General features: G+C 41.1%; 8 non-coding genes across 8 annotated transcripts; all 8 read right to left on the reverse strand.

The window, feature by feature from the left end:
• Window positions 1–2,281: 2,281 nt before the first annotated feature.
• trnas-aga (transfer RNA serine (anticodon AGA)) lies at window positions 2,282–2,363 on the reverse strand. The gene has a single exon. It is a non-coding gene; the product is annotated as a tRNA-Ser (tRNA).
• A 2,202-nt stretch (window positions 2,364–4,565) lies between these two features.
• On the reverse strand, window positions 4,566–4,647 carry trnas-aga (transfer RNA serine (anticodon AGA)). Its single transcript has one exon. It is a non-coding gene; the product is annotated as a tRNA-Ser (tRNA).
• A 2,202-nt stretch (window positions 4,648–6,849) lies between these two features.
• trnas-aga (transfer RNA serine (anticodon AGA)) lies at window positions 6,850–6,931 on the reverse strand. Its single transcript has one exon. It is a non-coding gene; the product is annotated as a tRNA-Ser (tRNA).
• A 2,212-nt stretch (window positions 6,932–9,143) lies between these two features.
• On the reverse strand, window positions 9,144–9,225 carry trnas-aga (transfer RNA serine (anticodon AGA)). Its single transcript has one exon. It is a non-coding gene; the product is annotated as a tRNA-Ser (tRNA).
• A 2,204-nt stretch (window positions 9,226–11,429) lies between these two features.
• Window positions 11,430–11,511, reverse strand: trnas-aga (transfer RNA serine (anticodon AGA)). Its single transcript has one exon. It is a non-coding gene; the product is annotated as a tRNA-Ser (tRNA).
• A 2,212-nt stretch (window positions 11,512–13,723) lies between these two features.
• trnas-aga (transfer RNA serine (anticodon AGA)) lies at window positions 13,724–13,805 on the reverse strand. The gene has a single exon. It is a non-coding gene; the product is annotated as a tRNA-Ser (tRNA).
• A 2,212-nt stretch (window positions 13,806–16,017) lies between these two features.
• trnas-aga (transfer RNA serine (anticodon AGA)) lies at window positions 16,018–16,099 on the reverse strand. The gene has a single exon. It is a non-coding gene; the product is annotated as a tRNA-Ser (tRNA).
• A 2,212-nt stretch (window positions 16,100–18,311) lies between these two features.
• trnas-aga (transfer RNA serine (anticodon AGA)) lies at window positions 18,312–18,393 on the reverse strand. Its single transcript has one exon. It is a non-coding gene; the product is annotated as a tRNA-Ser (tRNA).
• Window positions 18,394–18,570: the final 177 nt, after the last annotated feature.

Here is an 18,570-nt window from a genome sequence, read left to right on the forward strand (position 1 = left end):
AAATATACATACCTATAGAGAAATAGATAGATGCATACCTAACAATACATACCTGTAGATGGATAGACAGATACATAAACAACTATACATACCTATAGAGAGATAGAGAGATACATACCTACCGATACGTACCTGTAGATGGATAGACAGATACATAAACAACTATACATACCTAAAGAGAGACAGACACATACCTATCAATACATACCTGCAGATAGATAAATACATAGATGCATACTTACCGAAACACCCCTGCAGATGGATAAACAGATGCATACATAACAATACATACTTGTAGAGAGATAGATAGATAAATACCTACTGATACATACCTGCAGATAGATAAAGACATACATACATACTTACCGATACATGCCTGCAGATGGACAGACAGATTCATACATAACTACACATACCTATAGAGAGAGAGAGATAGATAAATACCTACAGATAGACAAATACATAGATACATACTTACCGATACATACCTGTAGATGGTTAGACAGATACATACATAACTATACATACCTATAGAAAGATAGATAGATAAATAACTAGATACATACATTCACATGGATAGACAGATACATACAGAGAGATAGATAGATACATACCTCCCGATACGTACTTGCGGATACATACATAATTATACATACCTATAGAGAGATAGCTAGATAAATACCTACAGATACATACATGCAGATAAATACATAGATACATACTTACTGAAACATACCTGCAGTTGGATAGACAGATAGATACATAACTATACATACCTACAGAGAGATCGATAGATGCATACCTACCGATACATACCTGCAGATACATAAATACATATATACATACCGATACATACCTGCAGATAGATAAATACATACATATTTATCGATACATACCTGCAGATGGATAGATAGATAGATACATACATTACACTACATACCTACAGAGAGATAGATAGATATATACCTACTGATACGTACCTATAGATGGATAGACAGATACATGAACAACTATCAATACCTAAAGAGATATAGATAGATACATACATATCGATACATACCTGCAGATAGATAAAGACATAGATACATACTTACCGATACATGCCTGCAGATGGACAGACAGATTCATGCATAACTACACATACCTATAGAGAGAGATAGCTAGATAAATACCTACAGATAGATAAATACATAAATACATACCTACCGATACATACGTGCAGATAGATAAATATATAGATACATACTTATTGATACATACCTGCAGATGGACAAATACATAGATAACTATATATACCTATAGAGAGATAGACAGATACATATCTACAGATACATACATGCAGATAGATAAATACATAGATACATACTTACCGATAAGCAATGGTACCCACGTCCTTTCCTGGTGATCCAGTGTCCCACAGAGAATACATTTTGTACAGTTTACTCTAAAATAATTGAAACAGTGCATTAACTCTAACACTTGCGTTACCTTGGGTTTAGAAATAAACTCTCCGGGTCCAAAATTGGCTTGTTAGGTTTTTAGGAATTTACAATGGCAACCCTCACCTTAAAGCAATGTCTATGTCTAGAGATAAATGGGTCGCCCTAGGAACAACTTTAAAGCAAGCGCTTTAAAAGTCGGTGACTTCCCTCTGGCCAAGGCCTAGATTAAAGCCATTGAATTTCATGTGGCTAAGTGAAATCATTGATGCACAATCCTCATGGTCATGTTTTGTTTTTTTTAAAGTGCATTTTGCCCTGCCATTTCCAATGTGCATTTCACAGGCTAAACACGTTGAGGCAGATGATGCAGCGCCACGAAAATCTCCTTGTATCATCTGGTCAAGGCTTAGATTAGAGCCAGCGAGTTTGGTGCCAATAGGTCAAAGCACTAGTGTGCAGGCCTTAGGAGTGTTCTTTTCAAAGGCTATGTAAAGATGATATCAAAGGACTGGCTATAATGTAACAGTCAAGTTATATTCGGCTTGCAACTAGACTCTGTAGGGTGGAAAAACTACAGGGCCAGAAATGGGTTGTCTTTCGGTACCTATTACAGATACACCTCTTCGTAACAATTGGGTGAAGTAAGAAAGCCAGCTATGGTGGAAACACAGCATAGCTAAAGGCATAAAAAAAAGCCTGAAATTGTCATGCCTTTGATGGTAAAACAAGACAGCTTAGCACATGGAAGGTCACAATGAGAAGACAGCTTGGATTCCCTCACAAATAGCCAAGCAGGTTTTGTGCACAGACTCACAGATCAGAGCAGTAGAGCACACTCACGTAGTCAGCAGGACTCGAACCTGCGCGGGGAAACCCCAATGGATTTCTAGTCCATCGCCTTAACCTCTCGGCCATGACTATTACAGGGCTCAAGGCGATGCTGTACAGCTCTCACGCTGAAGAGCACCGATGCAATGCAGCAAATGATGAGTGAGAAAAGCTTCCCAGAAGTGGGATTCAAACCCATGCATCTAGAAAAGGCTGAGACCGAAACGCAGAGCCTTTGTCTCCTGGGCCACTCTGACACACCGGGTGATGTGCCGGGGACCACGAGACCATGCACCCTCTTTTTATGTAACGAAGCGCACCATCTTTGAGCCAGAGTTGTCCATAAACTGACAGGGCTCTAACATGCTACAAATAAAGAAAGTTATCAACAATTCTTATCAATGCACATGTTCTGGAAAAATCTTATGTGAGGGTAAGGCTATCATGTTATTTGAATAGTCAGAATTTTAGCACAGAGTTACTGTGTGTGGTTCCCACAAGTGGATATATTTCAAAACACTATAAAACTATGACAGTCCTCTGAACTTGCATAAAGCCTATTCCTTAACCTTCAATGATGCACCGGTGTGATGGTGAATCGTCTTTGAAAACTGAAACATTCTCATAAAACAAATTCATTGCATTGCAAGCATGTTTAGGATTGATTCTAGTGTTAAATCAAAGATGAGAAATAATACCCGTTTCTTGAAATATTGCAAAATTTGGATAAGCAATGCTATTTACTTATATTTACATAACACGCTATGTTGTGAAATTTATATACCAGCGTCTGATTAGCTTTCGATTTCAACAGGAAAAAAAAGGAAAAAAGAAAATGGTATATATTTTGCAAAATGAGTGAGACCTTTCTCTGGGACAGCTCCTTTTTAAACAGCATGCTGATCTCTTGCCAATAAAGTCATTGAATGAACTCTCAATTGATAAAAGGAAAATTGTAACAAATCAATAATACCAACCGACCAGAATGTGGACAAGAGCCAAAAGTCGAAACACTAACAAAAGAGCTGCTTGAAGTGGGCTCGTTGGTCTAGGTGTCTGATTTTTGCTTAGGGTGTGAGTGGTCCCAGGTTCAATTGGTTGATGAGCCTTTCATCTTTACTTCTGATACACAGTTGCACTGCACCATGCGTCATTGTCTCCTTATGAAATGAGCAAAATAAATGACTTCTGCTTCTTACGAATGTCCAGTAAAAATGGCACTAGATTGGCCTACTAAGAGGCTTGTTATTCTAGGCTTGCGATAGTAGCTTTGGGTGCAACAGTTCCTATGTTCAACTGGCCCAAAAGCCCACCTTGACCTTGAAACACTGGTTGCTGTGAGAGCATTTAGGTTTGTGTTTCATTTTGGTAAGTGAAGTTCAGCTTCAGACAAAGCAATGGTGCCCACGTCCTTTCCTGGTGATCCAGTGTCCCACAGAGAATACATTTTGTACAGTTTACTCTAAAATAATTGAAAGAGTGCATTAACTCTAACACTTGCGTTACCTTGGGTTTAGAAATAAACTCTCGGGGTCCAAAATTGGCTTGTTAGGTTTTTAGGAATGTACAATGGCAACCCTCACCTTAAAGCAATGTCTATGTCTAGAGATAAATGGGTCGCCCTAGGAACAACTTTAAAGCTAGCGCTTTAAAAGTCGGTGACTTCCCTCTGTCTAAGGCCTAGATTAAAGCCATTGAATTTCATGTGGCTAAGTGAAATCATTGATGCAAAAGCCTCGTGGTCATGTTTTGTTTTTTTTTAAGGTGCATTTTGCCTTGTCATTTCCAATGTGTATTTCACAGGCTAAACACGTTGAGGCAGATGATGCAGCGCCACGAAAATCTCTGTGTATCATCTGGTCAAGGCTTAGATTAGGGCCAGCGAGTTTGGTGCCGATAGGTCAAAGCACTAGTGTGCAGGCCTTAGGAGTGTTCTTTTCAAAGGCTATGTAAAGATGATATCGAAGGACTGGCTATAATGTAACAGTCAAGTTATATTTGGCTTGCAACTAGACTCTGTAGGGTGGAAGAACTACAGGGCCAGAAATGGGTTGTCTTTCGGTACCTATTACAGATACACCTTTTCGTAACAATTGGGTGAAGTAAGAAAGCCAGCTATAGTGGAAACACAGCATAGCCAAAGGCATAAAAAAAAGCCAGAAATTATCATGCCTTTGATGGTAAGGCCAGACAGCTCAGCACATGGAAGGTCACAATGAGAAGACAGCTTGGATTCCCTCACAAATAGCCAAGCAGGTTTTGTGCACAGACTCACAGATCAGAAGAGCACACTCACGTAGTCAGCAGGACTCGAACCTGCGCGGGGAAACCCCAATGGATTTCTAGTCCATCGCCTTAACCTCTCAGCCATGACTACTACAGGGCTCAAGGCGATGCTGTACAGCTCTCATGCTGAAGAGCACCGATGCAATGCAGCAAATGATGAGTGAGAAAAGCTTCCCAGAAGTGGGATTCAAACCCATGCATCTAGAAAAGGCTGAGACCGAAACGCAGAGCCTTTGTCTCCTGGGCCACTCTGACACACCGGCTGATGTGCCGGCAACCACGAGACCATGCACCCTCTTTTTATGTAACGAAGCGCACCATCTTTGAGCCAGAGTTGTCCATAAACTGACAGGGCTCTAACATGCTACAAATAAAGAAAGTTATCAACAATTCTTATCAATGCACATGTTCTGGAAAAATCTTATGTGAGGGTAAGGCTATCATGTTATTTGAATAGTCAGAATTTTAGCACAGAGTTACTGTGTGTGGTTCCCACAAGTGGATATATTTCAAAACACTATAAAACTATATGACAGTCCTCTGAACTTGCATAAAGCCTATTCCTTAGCCTTCAATGATGCGCCGGTGTGATGGTGAATCGTCTTTGAAAACTGAAACATTCTCATAAAACAAATTCATTGCATTGCAAGCATGTTTAGGATTGATTCTAGTGTTAAATCAAAGATGAGAAATAATACCCGTTTCTTGAAATATTGCAAAATTTGGATAAGCAATGCTATTTACTTATATTTACATAACACGCTATGTTGTGAAATTTATATACCAGCGTCTGATTAGCTTTCGATTTCAACAGGAAAAAAAAGGAAAAAAGAAAATGGTATATATTTTGCAAAATGAGTGAGACCTTTCTCTGGGACAGCTCCTTTTTAAACAGCATGCTGATCTCTTGCCAATAAAGTCATTGAATGAACTCTCAATTGATAAAAGGAAAATTGTAACAAATCAATAATACCAACCGACCAGAATGTGGACAAGAGCCAAAAGTCGAAACACTAACAAAAGTAGCTGCTTGAAGTGGGCTCGTTGGTCTAGGTGTCTGATTTTTGCTTAGGGTGTGAGTGGTCCCAGGTTCAATTGGTTGATGAGCCTTTCATCTTTACTTCTGATACACAGTTGCACTGCACCATGCGTCATTGTCTCCTTATGAAATGAGCAAAATAAATGACTTCTGCTTCTTACGAATGTCCAGTAAAAATGGCACTAGATTGGCCTACTAAGAGGCTTGTTATTCTAGGCTTGCGATAGTAGCTTTGGGTGCAACAGTTCCTATGTTCAACTGGCCCAAAAGCCCACCTTGACCTTGAAACACTGGTTGCTGTGAGAGCATTTAGGTTTGTGTTTCATTTTGGTAAGTGAAGTTCAGCTTCAGACAAAGCAATGGTGCCCACGTCCTTTCCTGGTGATCCAGTGTCCCACAGAGAATACATTTTGTACAGTTTACTCTAAAATAATTGAAAGAGTGCATTAACTCTAACACTTGCGTTACCTTGGGTTTAGAAATAAACTCTCGGGGTCCAAAATTGGCTTGTTAGGTTTTTAGGAATTTACAATGGCAACCCTCACCTTAAAGCAATGTCTATGTCTAGAGATAAATGGGTCGCCCTAGGAACAACTTTAAAGCTAGCGCTTTAAAAGTCGGTGACTTCCCTCTGTCTAAGGCCTAGATTAAAGCCATTGAATTTCATGTGGCTAAGTGAAATCATTGATGCAAAAGCCTCGTGGTCATGTTTGTTTTTTTTTTAAGGTGCATTTTGCCTTGTCATTTCCAATGTGCATTTCACAGGCTAAACACGTTGAGGCAGATGATGCAGCGCCACGAAAATCTCTGTGTATCATCTGGTCAAGGCTTAGATTAGGGCCAGCGAGTTTGGTGCCGATAGGTCAAAGCACTAGTGTGCAGGCCTTAGGAGTGTTCTTTTCAAAGGCTATGTAAAGATGATATCGAAGGACTGGCTATAATGTAACAGTCAAGTTATATTTGGCTTGCAACTAGACTCTGTAGGGTGGAAGAACTACAGGGCCAGAAATGGGTTGTCTTTCGGTACCTATTACAGATACACCTTTTCGTAACAATTGGGTGAAGTAAGAAAGCCAGCTATAGTGGAAACACAGCATAGCCATAGGCATAAAAAAAAGCCAGAAATTATCATGCCTTTGATGGTAAGGCCAGACAGCTCAGCACATGGAAGGTCACAATGAGAAGACAGCTTGGATTCCCTCACAAGCAGGTTTTGTGCACAGACTCACAGATCAGAGGAGTAGAGCACACTCACGTAGTCAGCAGGACTCGAACCTGCGCGGGGAAACCCCAATGGATTTCTAGTCCATCGCCTTAACCTCTCGGCCATGACTACTACAGGGCTCAAGGCGATGCTGTACAGCTCTCACGCTGAAGAGCACCGATGCAATGCAGCAAATGATGAGTGAGAAAAGCTTCCCAGAAGTGGGATTCAAACCCATGCATCTAGAAAAGGCTGAGACCCAAACGCAGAGCCTTTGTCTCCTGGGCCACTCTGACACACCAGCTGATGTGCCGGCGACCACGAGACCATGCACCCTCTTTTTATGTAACGAAGCGCACCATCTTTGAGCCAGAGTTGTCCATAAACTGACAGGGCTCTAACATGCTACAAATAAAGAAAGTTATCAACAATTCTTATCAATGCACATGTTCTGGAAAAATCTTATGTGAGGGTAAGGCTATCATGTTATTTGAATAGTCAGAATTTTAGCACAGAGTTACTGTGTGTGGTTCCCACAAGTGGATATATTTCAAAACACTATAAAACTCTATATGACAGTCCTCTGAACTTGCATAAAGCCTATTCCTTAGCCTTCAATGATGCGCCGGTGTGATGGTGAATCGTCTTTGAAAACTGAAACATTCTCATAAAACAAATTCATTGCATTGCAAGCATGTTTAGGATTGATTCTAGTGTTAAATCAAAGATGAGAAATAATACCCGTTTCTTGAAATATTGCAAAATTTGGATAAGCAATGCTATTTACTTATATTTACATAACACGCTATGTTGTGAAATTTATATACCAGCGTCTGATTAGCTTTCGATTTCAACAGGAAAAAAAAGGAAAAAAGAAAATGGTATATATTTTGCAAAATGAGTGAGACCTTTCTCTGGGACAGCTCCTTTTTAAACAGCATGCTGATCTCTTGCCAATAAAGTCATTGAATGAACTCTCAATTGATAAAAGGAAAATTGTAACAAATCAATAATACCAACCGACCAGAATGTGGACAAGAGCCAAAAGTCGAAACACTAACAAAAGTAGCTGCTTGAAGTGGGCTCGTTGGTCTAGGTGTCTGATTTTTGCTTAGGGTGTGAGTGGTCCCAGGTTCAATTGGTTGATGAGCCTTTCATCTTTACTTCTGATACACAGTTGCACTGCACCATGCGTCATTGTCTCCTTATGAAATGAGCAAAATAAATGACTTCTGCTTCTTACGAATGTCCAGTAAAAATGGCACTAGATTGGCCTACTAAGAGGCTTGTTATTCTAGGCTTGCGATAGTAGCTTTGGGTGCAACAGTTCCTATGTTCAACTGGCCCAAAAGCCCACCTTGACCTTGAAACACTGGTTGCTGTGAGAGCATTTAGGTTTGTGTTTCATTTTGGTAAGTGAAGTTCAGCTTCAGACAAAGCAATGGTGCCCACGTCCTTTCCTGGTGATCCAGTGTCCCACAGAGAATACATTTTGTACAGTTTACTCTAAAATAATTGAAAGAGTGCATTAACTCTAACACTTGCGTTACCTTGGGTTTAGAAATAAACTCTCGGGGTCCAAAATTGGCTTGTTAGGTTTTTAGGAATTTACAATGGCAACCCTCACCTTAAAGCAATGTCTATGTCTAGAGATAAATGGGTCGCCCTAGGAACAACTTTAAAGCTAGCGCTTTAAAAGTCGGTGACTTCCCTCTGTCTAAGGCCTAGATTAAAGCCATTGAATTTCATGTGGCTAAGTGAAATCATTGATGCAAAAGCCTCGTGGTCATGTTTGTTTGTTTTTTAAGGTGCATTTTGCCTTGTCATTTCCAATGTGCATTTCACAGGCTAAACACGTTGAGGCAGATGATGCAGCGCCACGAAAATCTCTGTGTATCATCTGGTCAAGGCTTAGATTAGGGCCAGCGAGTTTGGTGCCGATAGGTCAAAGCACTAGTGTGCAGGCCTTAGGAGTGTTCTTTTCAAAGGCTATGTAAAGATGATATCGAAGGACTGGCTATAATGTAACAGTCAAGTTATATTTGGCTTGCAACTAGACTCTGTAGGGTGGAAGAACTACAGGGCCAGAAATGGGTTGTCTTTCGGTACCTATTACAGATACACCTTTTCGTAACAATTGGGTGAAGTAAGAAAGCCAGCTATAGTGGAAACACAGCATAGCCAAAGGCATAAAAAAAAGCCAGAAATTATCATGCCTTTGATGGTAAGGCCAGACAGCTCAGCACATGGGAGGTCACAATGAGAAGACAGCTTGGATTCCTTCACAAATAGCCAAGCAGGTTTTGTGCACAGACTCACAGATCAGAGCAGTAGAGCACACTCACGTAGTCAGCAGGACTCGAACCTGCGCGGGGAAACCCCAATGGATTTCTAGTCCATCGCCTTAACCTCTCAGCCATGACTACTACAGGGCTCAAGGCGATGCTGTACAGCTCTCATGCTGAAGAGCACCGATGCAATGCAGCAAATGATGAGTGAGAAAAGCTTCCCAGAAGTGGGATTCAAACCCATGCATCTAGAAAAGGCTGAGACCGAAACGCAGAGCCTTTGTCTCCTGGGCCACTCTGACACACCGGCTGATGTGCCGGCAACCACGAGACCATGCACCCTCTTTTTATGTAACGAAGCGCACCATCTTTGAGCCAGAGTTGTCCATAAACTGACAGGGCTCTAACATGCTACAAATAAAGAAAGTTATCAACAATTCTTATCAATGCACATGTTCTGGAAAAATCTTATGTGAGGGTAAGGCTATCATGTTATTTGAATAGTCAGAATTTTAGCACAGAGTTACTGTGTGTGGTTCCCACAAGTGGATATATTTCAAAACACTATAAAACTCTATATGACAGTCCTCTGAACTTGCATAAAGCCTATTCCTTAGCCTTCAATGATGCGCCGGTGTGATGGTGAATCGTCTTTGAAAACTGAAACATTCTCATAAAACAAATTCATTGCATTGCAAGCATGTTTAGGATTGATTCTAGTGTTAAATCAAAGATGAGAAATAATACCCGTTTCTTGAAATATTGCAAAATTTGGATAAGCAATGCTATTTACTTATATTTACATAACACGCTATGTTGTGAAATTTATATACCAGCGTCTGATTAGCTTTCGATTTCAACAGGAAAAAAAAGGAAAAAAGAAAATGGTATATATTTTGCAAAATGAGTGAGACCTTTCTCTGGGACAGCTCCTTTTTAAACAGCATGCTGATCTCTTGCCAATAAAGTCATTGAATGAACTCTCAATTGATAAAAGGAAAATTGTAACAAATCAATAATACCAACCGACCAGAATGTGGACAAGAGCCAAAAGTCGAAACACTAACAAAAGTAGCTGCTTGAAGTGGGCTCGTTGGTCTAGGTGTCTGATTTTTGCTTAGGGTGTGAGTGGTCCCAGGTTCAATTGGTTGATGAGCCTTTCATCTTTACTTCTGATACACAGTTGCACTGCACCATGCGTCATTGTCTCCTTATGAAATGAGCAAAATAAATGACTTCTGCTTCTTACGAATGTCCAGTAAAAATGGCACTAGATTGGCCTACTAAGAGGCTTGTTATTCTAGGCTTGCGATAGTAGCTTTGGGTGCAACAGTTCCTATGTTCAACTGGCCCAAAAGCCCACCTTGACCTTGAAACACTGGTTGCTGTGAGAGCATTTAGGTTTGTGTTTCATTTTGGTAAGTGAAGTTCAGCTTCAGACAAAGCAATGGTGCCCACGTCCTTTCCTGGTGATCCAGTGTCCCACAGAGAATACATTTTGTACAGTTTACTCTAAAATAATTGAAAGAGTGCATTAACTCTAACACTTGCGTTACCTTGGGTTTAGAAATAAATTCTCGGGGTCCAAAATTGGCTTGTTAGGTTTTTAGGAATTTACAATGGCAACCCTCACCTTAAAGCAATGTCTATGTCTAGAGATAAATGGGTCGCCCTAGGAACAACTTTAAAGCTAGCGCTTTAAAAGTCGGTGACTTCCCTCTGTCTAAGGCCTAGATTAAAGCCATTGAATTTCATGTGGCTAAGTGAAATCATTGATGCAAAAGCCTCGTGGTCATGTTTGTTTTTTTTTTAAGGTGCATTTTGCCTTGTCATTTCCAATGTGCATTTCACAGGCTAAACACGTTGAGGCAGATGATGCAGCGCCACGAAAATCTCTGTGTATCATCTGGTCAAGGCTTAGATTAGGGCCAGCGAGTTTGGTGCCGATAGGTCAAAGCACTAGTGTGCAGGCCTTAGGAGTGTTCTTTTCAAAGGCTATGTAAAGATGATATCGAAGGACTGGCTATAATGTAACAGTCAAGTTATATTTGGCTTGCAACTAGACTCTGTAGGGTGGAAGAACTACAGGGCCAGAAATGGGTTGTCTTTCGGTACCTATTACAGATACACCTTTTCGTAACAATTGGGTGAAGTAAGAAAGCCAGCTATAGTGGAAACACAGCATAGCCAAAGGCATAAAAAAAAGCCAGAAATTATCATGCCTTTGATGGTAAGGCCAGACAGCTCAGCACATGGAAGGTCACAATGAGAAGACAGCTTGGATTCCCTCACAAGCAGGTTTTGTGCACAGACTCACAGATCAGAGGAGTAGAGCACACTCACGTAGTCAGCAGGACTCGAACCTGCGCGGGGAAACCCCAATGGATTTCTAGTCCATCGCCTTAACCTCTCGGCCATGACTACTACAGGGCTCAAGGCGATGCTGTACAGCTCTCACGCTGAAGAGCACCGATGCAATGCAGCAAATGATGAGTGAGAAAAGCTTCCCAGAAGTGGGATTCAAACCCATGCATCTAGAAAAGGCTGAGACCCAAACGCAAAGCCTTTGTCTCCTGGGCCACTCTGACACACCGGCTGATGTGCCGGCGACCACGAGACCATGCACCCTCTTTTTATGTAACGAAGCGCACCATCTTTGAGCCAGAGTTGTCCATAAACTGACAGGGCTCTAACATGCTACAAATAAAGAAAGTTATCAACAATTCTTATCAATGCACATGTTCTGGAAAAATCTTATGTGAGGGTAAGGCTATCATGTTATTTGAATAGTCAGAATTTTAGCACAGAGTTACTGTGTGTGGTTCCCACAAGTGGATATATTTCAAAACACTATAAAACTCTATATGACAGTCCTCTGAACTTGCATAAAGCCTATTCCTTAGCCTTCAATGATGCGCCGGTGTGATGGTGAATCGTCTTTGAAAACTGAAACATTCTCATAAAACAAATTCATTGCATTGCAAGCATGTTTAGGATTGATTCTAGTGTTAAATCAAAGATGAGAAATAATACCCGTTTCTTGAAATATTGCAAAATTTGGATAAGCAATGCTATTTACTTATATTTACATAACACGCTATGTTGTGAAATTTATATACCAGCGTCTGATTAGCTTTCGATTTCAACAGGAAAAAAAAGGAAAAAAGAAAATGGTATATATTTTGCAAAATGAGTGAGACCTTTCTCTGGGACAGCTCCTTTTTAAACAGCATGCTGATCTCTTGCCAATAAAGTCATTGAATGAACTCTCAATTGATAAAAGGAAAATTGTAACAAATCAATAATACCAACCGACCAGAATGTGGACAAGAGCCAAAAGTCGAAACACTAACAAAAGTAGCTGCTTGAAGTGGGCTCGTTGGTCTAGGTGTCTGATTTTTGCTTAGGGTGTGAGTGGTCCCAGGTTCAATTGGTTGATGAGCCTTTCATCTTTACTTCTGATACACAGTTGCACTGCACCATGCGTCATTGTCTCCTTATGAAATGAGCAAAATAAATGACTTCTGCTTCTTACGAATGTCCAGTAAAAATGGCACTAGATTGGCCTACTAAGAGGCTTGTTATTCTAGGCTTGCGATAGTAGCTTTGGGTGCAACAGTTCCTATGTTCAACTGGCCCAAAAGCCCACCTTGACCTTGAAACACTGGTTGCTGTGAGAGCATTTAGGTTTGTGTTTCATTTTGGTAAGTGAAGTTCAGCTTCAGACAAAGCAATGGTGCCCACGTCCTTTCCTGGTGATCCAGTGTCCCACAGAGAATACATTTTGTACAGTTTACTCTAAAATAATTGAAAGAGTGCATTAACTCTAACACTTGCGTTACCTTGGGTTTAGAAATAAACTCTCGGGGTCCAAAATTGGCTTGTTAGGTTTTTAGGAATTTACAATGGCAACCCTCACCTTAAAGCAATGTCTATGTCTAGAGATAAATGGGTCGCCCTAGGAACAACTTTAAAGCTAGCGCTTTAAAAGTCGGTGACTTCCCTCTGTCTAAGGCCTAGATTAAAGCCATTGAATTTCATGTGGCTAAGTGAAATCATTGATGCAAAAGCCTCGTGGTCATGTTTGTTTGTTTTTTAAGGTGCATTTTGCCTTGTCATTTCCAATGTGCATTTCACAGGCTAAACACGTTGAGGCAGATGATGCAGCGCCACGAAAATCTCTGTGTATCATCTGGTCAAGGCTTAGATTAGGGCCAGCGAGTTTGGTGCCGATAGGTCAAAGCACTAGTGTGCAGGCCTTAGGAGTGTTCTTTTCAAAGGCTATGTAAAGATGATATCGAAGGACTGGCTATAATGTAACAGTCAAGTTATATTTGGCTTGCAACTAGACTCTGTAGGGTGGAAGAACTACAGGGCCAGAAATGGGTTGTCTTTCGGTACCTATTACAGATACACCTTTTCGTAACAATTGGGTGAAGTAAGAAAGCCAGCTATAGTGGAAACACAGCATAGCCAAAGGCATAAAAAAAAGCCAGAAATTATCATGCCTTTGATGGTAAGGCCAGACAGCTCAGCACATGGGAGGTCACAATGAGAAGACAGCTTGGATTCCTTCACAAATAGCCAAGCAGGTTTTGTGCACAGACTCACAGATCAGAGCAGTAGAGCACACTCACGTAGTCAGCAGGACTCGAACCTGCGCGGGGAAACCCCAATGGATTTCTAGTCCATCGCCTTAACCTCTCGGCCATGACTACTACAGGGCTCAAGGCGATGCTGTACAGCTCTCACGCTGAAGAGCACCGATGCAATGCAGCAAATGATGAGTGAGAAAAGCTTCCCAGAAGTGGGATTCAAACCCATGCATCTAGAAAAGGCTGAGACCCAAACGCAAAGCCTTTGTCTCCTGGGCCACTCTGACACACCGGCTGATGTGCCGGCGACCACGAGACCATGCACCCTCTTTTTATGTAACGACGCGCACCATCTTTGAGCCAGAGTTGTCCATAAACTGACAGGGCTCTAACATGCTACAAATAAAGAAAGTTATCAACAATTCTTATCAATGCACATGTTCTGGAAAAATCTTATGTGAGGGTAAGGCTATCATGTTATTTGAATAGTCAGAATTTTAGCACAGAGTTACTGTGTGTGGTTCCCACAAGTGGATATATTTCAAAACACTATAAAACTCTATATGACAGTCCTCTGAACTTGCATAAAGCCTATTCCTTAGCCTTCAATGATGCGCCGGTGTGATGGTGAATCGTCTTTGAAAACTGAAACATTCTCATAAAACAAATTCATTGCATTGCAAGCATGTTTAGGATTGATTCTAGTGTTAAATCAAAGATGAGAAATAATACCCGTTTCTTGAAATATTGCAAAATTTGGATAAGCAATGCTATTTACTTATATTTACATAACACGCTATGTTGTGAAATTTATATACCAGCGTCTGATTAGCTTTCGATTTCAACAGGAAAAAAAAGGAAAAAAGAAAATGGTATATATTTTGCAAAATGAGTGAGACCTTTCTCTGGGACAGCTCCTTTTTAAACAGCATGCTGATCTCTTGCCAATAAAGTCATTGAATGAACTCTCAATTGATAAAAGGAAAATTGTAACAAATCAATAATACCAACCGACCAGAATGTGGACAAGAGCCAAAAGTCGAAACACTAACAAAAGTAGCTGCTTGAAGTGGGCTCGTTGGTCTAGGTGTCTGATTTTTGCTTAGGGTGTGAGTGGTCCCAGGTTCAATTGGTTGATGAGCCTTTCATCTTTACTTCTGATACACAGTTGCACTGCACCATGCGTCATTGTCTCCTTATGAAATGAGCAAAATAAATGACTTCTGCTTCTTACGAATGTCCAGTAAAAATGGCACTAGATTGGCCTACTAAGAGGCTTGTTATTCTAGGCTTGCGATAGTAGCTTTGGGTGCAACAGTTCCTATGTTCAACTGGCCCAAAAGCCCACCTTGACCTTGAAACACTGGTTGCTGTGAGAGCATTTAGGTTTGTGTTTCATTTTGGTAAGTGAAGTTCAGCTTCAGACAAAGCAATGGTGCCCACGTCCTTTCCTGGTGATCCAGTGTCCCACAGAGAATACATTTTGTACAGTTTACTCTAAAATAATTGAAAGAGTGCATTAACTCTAACACTTGCGTTACCTTGGGTTTAGAAATAAACTCTCGGGGTCCAAAATTGGCTTGTTAGGTTTTTAGGAATTTACAATGGCAACCCTCACCTTAAAGCAATGTCTATGTCTAGAGATAAATGGGTCGCCCTAGGAACAACTTTAAAGCTAGCGCTTTAAAAGTCGGTGACTTCCCTCTGTCTAAGGCCTAGATTAAAGCCATTGAATTTCATGTGGCTAAGTGAAATCATTGATGCAAAAGCCTCGTGGTCATGTTTGTTTGTTTTTTAAGGTGCATTTTGCCTTGTCATTTCCAATGTGCATTTCACAGGCTAAACACGTTGAGGCAGATGATGCAGCGCCACGAAAATCTCTGTGTATCATCTGGTCAAGGCTTAGATTAGGGCCAGCGAGTTTGGTGCCGATAGGTCAAAGCACTAGTGTGCAGGCCTTAGGAGTGTTCTTTTCAAAGGCTATGTAAAGATGATATCGAAGGACTGGCTATAATGTAACAGTCAAGTTATATTTGGCTTGCAACTAGACTCTGTAGGGTGGAAGAACTACAGGGCCAGAAATGGGTTGTCTTTCGGTACCTATTACAGATACACCTTTTCGTAACAATTGGGTGAAGTAAGAAAGCCAGCTATAGTGGAAACACAGCATAGCCAAAGGCATAAAAAAAAGCCAGAAATTATCATGCCTTTGATGGTAAGGCCAGACAGCTCAGCACATGGGAGGTCACAATGAGAAGACAGCTTGGATTCCTTCACAAATAGCCAAGCAGGTTTTGTGCACAGACTCACAGATCAGAGCAGTAGAGCACACTCACGTAGTCAGCAGGACTCGAACCTGCGCGGGGAAACCCCAATGGATTTCTAGTCCATCGCCTTAACCTCTCGGCCATGACTACTACAGGGTTCAAGGCGATGCTGTACAGCTCTCACGCTGAAGAGCACCGATGCAATGCAGCAAATGATGAGTGAGAAAAGCTTCCCAGAAGTGGGATTCAAACCCATGCATCTAGAAAAGGCTGAGACCCAAACGCAAAGCCTTTGTCTCCTGGGCCACTCTGACACACCGGCTGATGTGCCGGCGACCACGAGACCATGCACCCTCTTTTTATGTAACGACGCGCACCATCTTTGAGCCAGAGTTGTCCATAAACTGACAGGGCTCTAACATGCTACAAATAAAGAAAGTTATCAACAATTCTTATCAATGCACATGTTCTGGAAAAATCTTATGTGAGGGTAAGGCTATCATGTTATTTGAATAGTCAGAATTTTAGCACAGAGTTACTGTGTGTGGTTCCCACAAGTGGATATATTTCAAAACACTATAAAACTCTATATGACAGTCCTCTGAACTTGCATAAAGCCTATTCCTTAGCCTTCAATGATGCGCCGGTGTGATGGTGAATCGTCTTTGAAAACTGAAACATTCTCATAAAACAAATTCATTGCATTGCAAGCATGTTTAGGATTGATTCTAGTGTTAAATCAAAGATGAGAAATAATACCCGTTTCTTGAAATATTGCAAAATTTGGATAAGCAATGCTATTTACTTATATTTACATAACACGCTATGTTGTGAAATTTATATACCAGCGTCTGATTAGCTTTCGATTTCAACAGGAAAAAAAAGGAAAAAAGAAAATGGTATATATTTTGCAAAATGAGTGAGACCTTTCTCTGGGACAGCTCCTTTTTAAACAGCATGCTGATCTCTTGCCAATAAAGTCATTGAATGAACTCTCAATTGATAAAAGGAAAATTGTAACAAATCAATAATACCAACCGACCAGAATGTGGACAAGAGCCAAAAGTCGAAACACTAACAAAAGTAGCTGCTTGAAGTGGGCTCGTTGGTCTAGGTGTCTGATTTTTGCTTAGGGTGTGAGTGGTCCCAGGTTCAATTGGTTGATGAGCCTTTCATCTTTACTTCTGATACACAGTTGCACTGCACCATGCGTCATTGTCTCCTTATGAAATGAGCAAAATAAATGACTTCTGCTTCTTACGAATGTCCAGTAAAAATGGCACTAGATTGGCCTACTAAGAGGCTTGTTATTCTAGGCTTGCGATAGTAGCTTTGGGTGCAACAGTTCCTATGTTCAACTGGCCCAAAAGCCCACCTTGACCTTGAAACACTGGTTGCTGTGAGAGCATTTAGGTTTGTGTTTCATTTTGGTAAGTGAAGTTCAGCTTCAGACAAAGCAATGGTGCCCACGTCCTTTCCTGGTGATCCAGTGTCCCACAGAGAATACATTTTGTACAGTTTACTCTAAAATAATTGAAAGAGTGCATTAACTCTAACACTTGCGTTACCTTGGGTTTAGAAATAAACTCTCGGGGTCCAAAATTGGCTTGTTAGGTTTTTAGGAATTTACAATGGCAACCCTCACCTTAAAGCAATGTCTATGTCTAGAGATAAATGGGTCGCCCTAGGAACAACTTTAAAGCTAGCGCTTTAAAAGTCGGTGACTTCCCTCTGTCTAAGGCCTAGATTAAAGCCATTGAATTTCATGTGGCTAAGTGAAATCATTGATGCAAAAGCCTCGTGGTCATGTTTTTTTTTTTTTTAAGGTGCATTTTGCCTTGTCATTTCCAATGTGCATTTCACAGGCTAAACACGTTGAGGCAGATGATGCAGCGCCACGAAAATCTCTGTGTATCATCTGGTCAAGGCTTAGATTAGGGCCAGCGAGTTTGGTGCCGATAGGTCAAAGCACTAGTGTGCAGGCCTTAGGAGTGTTCTTTTCAAAGGCTATGTAAAGATGATATCGAAGGACTGGCTATAATGTAACAGTCAAGTTATATTTGGCTTGCAACTAGACTCTGTAGGGTGGAAGAACTACAGGGCCAGAAATGGGTTGTCTTTCAGTACCTATTACAGATACACCTTTTCGTAACAATTGGGTGAAGTAAGAAAGCCAGCTATAGTGGAAACACAGCATAGCCAAAGGCATAAAAAAAAGCCAGAAATTATCATGCCTTTGATGGTAAGGCCAGACAGCTCAGCACATGGAAGGTCACAATGAGAAGGCAGCTTGGATTCCCTCACAAATAGCCAAGCAGGTTTTGTGCACAGACTCACAGATCAGAGCAGTAGAGCACACTCACGTAGTCAGCAGGACTCGAACCTGCGCGGGGAAACCCCAATGGATTTCTAGTCCATCGCCTTAACCTCTCGGCCATGACTACTACAGGCCTCAAGGCGATGCTGTACAGCTCTCACGCTGAAGAGCACCGATGCAATGCAGCAAATGATGAGTGAGAAAAGCTTCCCAGAAGTGGGATTCAAACCCATGCATCTAGAAAAGGCTGAGACCGAAACGCAGAGCCTTTGTCTCCTGGGCCACTCTGACACACCGGCTGATG

The sequence above is a fragment of the Electrophorus electricus genome, chromosome 23 (genome assembly GCF_041902795.1).
Source record: "Electrophorus electricus isolate QZ-2024a chromosome 23, ASM4190279v1, whole genome shotgun sequence".
Taxonomy (NCBI): Eukaryota; Metazoa; Chordata; class Actinopteri; order Gymnotiformes; family Gymnotidae; genus Electrophorus; species Electrophorus electricus.